Raw genomic sequence first — 8,585 nt, 5'->3', positions numbered from 1 at the left:
CCCTGCCCTGAAGCACATGAATACCAAGATGAGAGCAGCCCTCACAGTTGAGAACCGAGTGGCGATAGCCCTGTGGAAGCTTGCAACGCCAGACAGCTACCGGACAGTTGGGAATCAATTTGGAGTGGGCAAATCTACTGTGGGAGCTGCTGCGATGCAAGTAGCCCACGCAATCAAAGATCTGCTGATATCAAGGGTAGTGACCCTGGGAAATGTGCAGGTCATAGTGGATGGCTTTGCTGCAATGGGATTCCCTAACTGTGGTGGGGCCATAGACGGCACCCATATCCCTATCTTGGCACCGGAGCACCAAGCCGGCGAGTACATAAACCGCGAGGGGTACTTTTCAATAGTGCCGCAAGCTCTGGTGGATCACAAGTGACGTTTCACCAACATCAACGTGGGATGGCCGGGAAAGGTACATGACGCTCGCATCTTCAGGAAATCTGGTCTGTTTCAAAAGCTGCAGGAAGGGACTTTATTCCCAGACCAGAAAATAACTGTTGGGGATGTTGAAATGCCTATAGTTATCCTTGGGGACCCAGCCTACCCCTTAATGCCATGGCTCATGAAGCCGTATACAGGCAGCCTGGACAGTAGTCAGGAGCTGTTCAACTACAGGCTGAGCAAGTGCAGAATGGTGGTGGAATGTGCATTTGGACATTTAAAGGCGCGGGGTGCAGTTCACTGACTCACTTAGACCTCAGCGAAACCAATATTCCCACTGTTATTACTGCTTGCTGTGTGCTCCACAATATCTGTGAGAGTAAGGGGGAGACGTTTATGGCGGGGTGGGAGGTTGAGGCAAATCGCCTGGCTGCTGGTTACGCACAGCCAGACACCAGGGCGGTTAGAAGAGCACAGGAGGGCACGGTACGCATGAGAGAAGCTTTGAAAACCAGTTTCATGACTAGCCAGGCTACGGTGTGAAAGTTCTGTTTTTTTCTCCTTGATGAAACCTCCCACCCCTTGGTTCACTCTACTTCCCTGTAAGCTAACCACCCTCCCCTCCTCCCTTCAATCACTGCTTCCAGAGGCAATACAGTCATTGTTGCTTCACATTCATGCATTCTTTATTCATTCATCACACAAATAGGGGGATGACTACCAAGGTAGCCCAGGAGGGGTGGTGGAGGAGGGAAGGAAAATGCCACACAGCACTTTAAAAGTTTACAACTTTAAAATTTATTGAATGCCAACCTTCTGTTTTTTGGGCAATCCTCTGTGGTGGAGTGGCTGGTTGGCCGGAGGCCCCCCCCACCGCATTCTTGGGCATCTGGGAGTGGAGGCTATGGAACTTGGGGAGGAGGGCGGTTGGTTACACAGGGGCTGTAGTGGCAGTCTGTGCTCCAGCTGCCTTTGCTGCAGCTCAACCATACAGTGGAGCATGCTGGTTTGATCCTTCAGCAGCCTCAGCATTGAATCCTGCCTCCTCTCATCACGCTGCTGCCACATTTGAGCTTCAGCCCTGTCTTCAGCCCGCCACTTACTCTCTTCAGCCTGCCACCTCTCCTCCCGGTCATAGAATCATAGAATATCAGGGTTGGAAGGGACCTCAGGAGGTCATCTAGTCCAACCCCCTGCTCAAAGCAGGACCAATCCCCAGTTAAATCATCCCAGCCAGGGCTTTGTCAAGCCTGACGTTAAAAACTTCTAAGGAAGGAGATTCTACCACCTCCCTAGGTAACGCATTCCAGTGTTTCACCACCCTCCTAGTGAAAAAGTTTTTCCTAATATCCAACCTAAACCTCCCCCACTGCAACTTGAGACCATTACTCCTTGTTCTGTCCTCTTCTACCACTGAGAATAGTCTAGAACCATCCTCTTTGGAACCACCTCTCAGGTAGTTGAAAGCAGCTATCAAATCCCCCCTCATTCTTCTCTTCTGCAGACTAAACAATCCCAGTTCCCTCAGCCTCTCCTCATAAGTCATGTGTTCCAGACCCCTAATCATTCTTGTTGCTCTTCGCTGGACTCCCTCCAATTTATCCACATCCTTCTTGTAGTGTGGGGCCCAAAACTGGACACAGTACTCCAGATGAGGCCTCACCAATGTCGAATAGAGGGGAATGATCACGTCCCTCGATCTGCTGGCTATGCCCCTACTTATACATCCCAAAATGCCATTGGCCTTCTTGGCAACAAGGGCACACTGTTGACTCATATCCAGCTTCTCGTCCACTGTCACCCCTAGGTCCTTTTCCGCAGAACTGCTGCCGAGCCATTCGGTCCCTAGTCTGTAACGGTGCATTGGGTTCTTCCGTCTTAAGTGCAGGACCCTGCACTTATCCTTGTTGAACCTCATCAGATTTCTTTTGGCCCAATCCTCCAATTTGTCTAGGTCCCTCTGTATCCTATCCCTGCCCTCTAGCGTATCCACCACTCCCCCCAGTTTAGTATCATCCGCAAATTTGGTGAGAGTGCAATCCACATCATCCTCCAGATCATTTATGAAGATATTGAACAAAACCGGCCCCAGGACCGACCCCTGGGGCACTCCACTTGATACCGGCTGCCAACTAGACATGGAGCCATTGATCACTACCCGTTGAGCCCAACAATCTAGCCAACTTTCTACCCACCTTATAGTGCATTCATCCAGCCCATACTCCTTTAACTTGCTGACAAGAATACTGTGGGAGACCGTGTCAAAAGCTTTGCTAAAGTCAAGAAACAATACATCCACTGCTTTCCCTTCATCCACAGAACCAGTAATCTCATCACAGAAGGCGATTAGATTAGTCAGGCATGACCTTCCCTTGGTAAATCCATGCTGACTGTTCCTGATCACTTTCCTCTCCTCTGAAGTGTAAGTGCTTCAGGATTGATTCCTTGAGGACCTGCTCCATGATTTTTCCGGGGACTGAGGTAAGGCTGACTGGCCTGTAGTTCCCAGATCCTCCTTCTTCCCTTTTTTAAAGATTGGCACTACATTAGCCTTTTTCCAATCATCTGGGACTTCCCCCGTTCGCCAGGAGTTTTCAAAGATAATGGCCAATGGCTCTGCAATCACAGCCGCCAATTCCTTTAGCACTCTTGGATGCAACGCGTCCGGCCCCATGGACTTGTGCATGTCCAGCTTTTCTAAATAGTCCCTAACCACCTCTTTCTCCACAGAGGGCTGGCCACCTACTCCCCATGCTGTGCTGCCCAGTGCAGCAGTCTGGGAGCTGACCTTGTTCGTGAAGACAGAGGCAAAAAAAGCATTGAGTACATTAGCTTTTTCCACATCCTCTGTCACTAGGTTGCCTCCCTCATTCAGTAAGGGGCCCACACTTTCCTTGACTTTCTTCTTGTTGCCAACATACCTGAAGAAACCCTTCTTGTTACTCTTAATATCTCTTGCTAGTTGCAACTCCAGGTGTGATTTGGCCTTCCTGATTTCACTCCTGCCTGCCCGAGCAATATTTTTATACTCTTCCCTGGTCATTTGTCCAATCTTCCACTTCTTGTAAGCCTCTTTTTCGTGTTGAAGATCAGCAAGGATTTCACCGTTAAGCCAAGCTGGTCGCCTGCCATATTTACTATTCTTTCTACACATCGGGATGGTTTGTCCCTGTAACCTCAATAGGGATTCCTTGAAATACAGCCAGCTCTCCTGGACTCCTTTCCCCTTCATGTTATTCCCCCAGGGGATCCTACCCATCAGTTCCCTGAGGGAGTCGAAGTCTGCTTTCCTGAAGTCCAGGGTCCGTATTCTGCTGCTTACCTTTCTTCCCTGTGTCAGGATCCTGAACTCAACCAACTCATGGTCACTGCCTCCCAGATTCCCATCCACTTTTGTTTCCCCCACTAATTCTTCCCGGTTTGTGAGCAGCAGGTCAAGAAAAGCTCCCCCCCTAGTTGGTTCCTCCAGCACTTGCACCAGGAAATTGTCCCCTACATTTTCCAAAAACTTCCTGGATTGTCTATGCACCGCTGTATTGCTCTCCCAGCAGATATCAGGAAGATTAAAGTCGCCCATGAGAACCAGTGCATGCGATCTAGTAGCTTCTGCGAATTGCCGGAAGAAAGCCTCATCCACTTCATCCCCCTGGTCCGGTGGTCTATAGCAGACTCCCACCACGACATCACTCTTGTTGCTCACACTTCTAAACTTAATCCAGAGACACTCAGGTTTTTCTGCAGTTTCATACCGGAACTCTGAGCAGTCATACTGCTCCCTTACATACAGTGCTACTCCCCCACCTTTTCTGCCCTGCCTGTCCTTCCTGAACAGTTTGTAACCATCCATGACAGTACTCCAGTCATGTGAGTTATCCCACCAAGTCTCTGTTATTCCAATCACATCCTAATTCCTTGACATCACCAGGACCTCCAGTTCTCCCTGCTTGTTTCCAAGGCTATTTTGTGCTTTCCTGCACTCTGACATTATTTGCCTCCACCCATTCGTCTGTGCTCTGTCAGTGTGGGAGGACAGCATGAGCTCAGAGAACATTTCATCATGAGTGCGTTTTTTTTTCTTTCTAATCTTCACTAGCCTCTGGGAAGGAGAAGATCCTGTGATCATTGAAACACATGCAGCTGGTGGAGAAAAAAAAAGGGACAGTGGTATTTAAAAAGACACATTTTATAAAACAGTGGCTACACCCTTTCAGGGTAAACCTTGCTGTTAACATTACATACATAGCACATGTGCTTTCGTTACAAGGTCGCATTTTGCCTCCCCCCACCGCCTGGCTACCCCCTCAACCCTCCCCCCTCCCCGTGGCTAACAGCAGGGAACATTTCTGTTCAGCCACAGGCAAACAGCCCAGCAAGAACGGGCTCCTCTGAGTGTCCCTTGAAGAAAAGCATCCTATTTCAACCAGGTGACCATGAATGATATCTCACTCTCCTGAGGATAACACAGAGAGATAAAGAACGGATGTTGTTTGAACACCAGCAAACATACACTGCAATGCTTTGTTGTACAATGATTCCCGAGTACGTGTTACTGGCCTGGAGTGGTAAAGTGTCCTACCATGGAGGACGCAATAAGGCTGCCCTCCCCAGAAACCTTTTGCAAAGGCTTTGGGAGTACATCCAGGAGAGCCGCGAATGCCAGGGCAAATTAATCCTTTCACATGCTTGCTTTTAAACCATGTATAGTATTTTAAAAGGTACACTCACCGGAGGTCCCTTCTCCGTCTGCCGGGTCCAGGATGCAGCCTTGGGTGGGTTCGGGGGGTACTGGCTTCAGGTCCAGGGTGAGAAACAGTTCCTGGCTGTCGGGAAAACCGGTTTCTCTGCTTGCTTGCTGTGAGCTATCTACAACCTCATCATCATCATCATCTTCTTTGTCCCCAAAACCTGCTTCCGTGTTGCCTCCATCTCCATTGAAGGAGTCAAACAACACGGCTGGGGTAGTGGTGGCTGAACCCCCTAAAATGGCATGCAGCTCATCATAGAAGCATGTTTGGGGCTCTGACCCGGAGCGGCCGTTCGCCTCTCTGGTTTTCTGGTAGGCTTGCCTCAGCTCCTTAAGTTTCATGCAGCATTGCTTCGGGTCCCTGTTATGGCCTCTGTCCTTCATGCCCTGGGAGATTTTGACAAAGGTTTTGGCATTTCGAAAACTGGAACGGAGTTCTGATAGCACGGATTCCTCTCCCCATACAGCGATCAGATCCCGAACCTCCCGTTCGGTCCATGCTGGAGCTCTTTTGCGATTCTGGGACTCCATCATGGTCACCTCTGCTGATGAGCTCTGCATGGTCACCTGCAGCTTGCCACACTGGCCAAACAGGAAATGAGATTCAAAAGTTCGCAGTTCTTTTCCTGTCTACCTGGTCAGTGCATCTGAGTTGAGAGTGCTGTCCAGAGCAGTCACAATGGAGCACTCTGGGATAGCTCCCGGAGGCCAATACCGTCAAATTGTGTCCACAGTACCCCAAATTCGACCCGGCAAGGCCGATTTAAGCGCTAATCCACTTGTCACGAATGGAGTAAGGAAATCGATTTTAAGAGCCCTTTAAGTCGAAATAAAGGGCTTAATCGTGTGGACGGGTTCAGGTTTACATCGATTTAACGCTGCTAAATTCGACCTAAAGTCCTAGTGTAGACCAGGGCTTAGAATTGAGTTTTCATGCAATGAATTGTAATGCTGATTTCTTCATTTCTTGCCGTCTGGATGGGCAGTAGTAAAAGGCAGTTCTAGCGTAATGATATCTGTCAATTCCTGAATCCTCTCTCATATGATTTGTTTGAAAAAAAATCTTAATTTGGATTTGAATGTAGTACATTCTCTCTTCTCCTAAAGGGCCAGTTGGCAGTGACTTCATTGGGTCAGGATCAGGCCCAACATGAAAAGTTTCTTAAAACTTTGCATAATCTGAACTTCAAGTGTCCGCTTAGCCCCTCTAACAGGTAATCATCAACACTTTGAATTACACCCACAACTGGATGGGAAGCGTAGGTGGTCTATGATCCTCCACTCACAAGCAGAAGCTTCCAAGTAGCCTCCAGCCTGGAGATAGGAAAAGCATGGGTCACTGTGGATTGGAGCACATCAGGGAGGAAGGGCCTGAGCCCCTGTCCTGACCCTGCTACCTGAAAAATGGTAAAGAGCATTTTGAGCTAGTGCTGTCATATGGTAATCAAGGAGCAGCAAGGAACCATACCACTGAGCACAGAAGCAGGCATATCTCCTCAATAAAGGGAGCACTCCCAGTCTATCCTTTCCTCCTTATGACTCCCCTTGGTCCAAGTTAGTAGCATCAAGGACAACAGAGGAATAGAGGGGGTACTGAATTGCCATACACTTTATCAGTTTTCCCTACAGAACATCCATCTCCAGACACCACCAGCAAAGGGACTACTGAAATCAGTCACAGGCAGAACCTATCATCTGCCATTGGGATGTTAACCTCTTCCATGCTGTTTTTGTCTGAAAAGTATGGTAACCTGTACAGGACAATCATGGAGGAGGGGCACCGAGGGACGAGTGTACCCGTGCTTGCAGATAAGACAGTAAGAACAGTCTGCTAGGATTCTGAGCTAATGGTCACCAACAAATCTCTTTTTTGGGGGGGAACAAACCATGAACATGGCTGCTAAGCAACGGGAGTGATAATATTTTACATTGAAAACACATTGTGCATTTTTATTTTTAACATTTCTAGCCACACCTTGCAGAAAGTTATTTACATAGATTCACTCGTCTCTGACAACCTACAATTGATCCTGAAGCAGGAACAGCAGCTTTGAAGATAACCCATGTGACGAGCATACAGGAAGCTGCAGCAGAAACTGCAAACATCTGCCTGACTGTCCCACTCTCATTGTCTCTGACCACAGCCAGAACCACTCTGTATTGACAAAAAGAAAAGGAGTACTTGTGGCACCTTAGAGACTAACCCAATTTATTTGAGCATAAGCTTTCGTGAGCTACAGCTCACTTCATTGGATGCATACTGTGGAAAGTGTAGAAGATCTTTTTATACACACAAAGCATGAAAAAATACCTCCCCCCACCTCACTCTCCTGTTGGTAGGTGAGGTGGGGGGAGGTATTTTTTCATGCTTTGTGTGTATAAAAAGATCTTCTACACTTTCCACAGTATGCATCCGATGAAGTGAGCTGTAGCTCACGAAAGCTTATGCTCAAATAAATTGGTTAGTCTCTAAGGTGCCACAAGTCCTCCTTTTCTTTTTTCTCTATTGACACTGCATTAAGCTCAGGTTGGCTCCTATATATCTGGTAACTGTGCTGGCCAAGAGAGGGTTGAGAAGAATGTGACCATCCTACCAACTCCACTCATTCCCATATACAGTAAGTAAAGTGTGCAAGTCAAAACCTTTCCACCTACCGTTTCTAAATATTTTACCTAGCCCTACAATGTGGTTTTCCTCTTCAGACCTTGTTCCAGGAAGAGGTATTTTTAAAAAAAAGGGGGGGGGGAATCTCTCTCTCAGCGGTAGCACACCTGCTTCTGCAAGTTGTGTAGTCAAAGAAAGTGTCAAAGACTCAGTTGTTAAATGGACCTACATATACCTAGACAAATAGGGAGAGAGAGAGTGTGACTCACATCATGGTGGTATGTGCTTAGGAAGCCAAAAGTTAATTTTTGTAGATCATCCCAAGTGAGGACTGATTAAAACTTCAGCCCCACAACACATTGTGTGTTCTGCACGTGCCACGTGCAGTGTCTTATTTAAAAAAAGCAATTTTACAGAATTTGCACAGAAATTATTGGGAATATTTTTTTCTTCTCCTTCCCTCCCTCCCTCACCTCATAATGCTTGCAGGATAACAACTTTTGGATTTGCTAGTGTAATGGTTCTAGTTATTGGGCTAAATTCATCTTTGGTGTAAATGCATTGAAGTCACTGGGGTTGCATCATGGATTTATTTGGCCCGTTGTGAGAGCGACAACTAGGATTAAGTGAAGCACAATTAGGGGAGAGCAGCACAAGACTGACAGCCCTTGAGAACAAAGTCCCTCCAAAGAGCAGGTGATACAGTCCAGCACGGGCAACCACAATGCAAAGTTCCCACTCTCTCCACCTTTACAGTGTGCCTCGTTGTTAACTTGGAGGGACCATCTCCTCATGCTCACTCACAGGGGCTGGGAGTTCTGCAAGGCAGTATGCTCAGGGAACTCCTGG

This window comes from Chelonia mydas, chromosome 27 (assembly GCF_015237465.2).
Source record: "Chelonia mydas isolate rCheMyd1 chromosome 27, rCheMyd1.pri.v2, whole genome shotgun sequence".
Classification (NCBI taxonomy): domain Eukaryota; kingdom Metazoa; phylum Chordata; order Testudines; family Cheloniidae; genus Chelonia; species Chelonia mydas.
The sequence above is the reverse complement of the archived record's forward strand: the minus strand, read 5'-3'. Positions refer to the sequence as shown.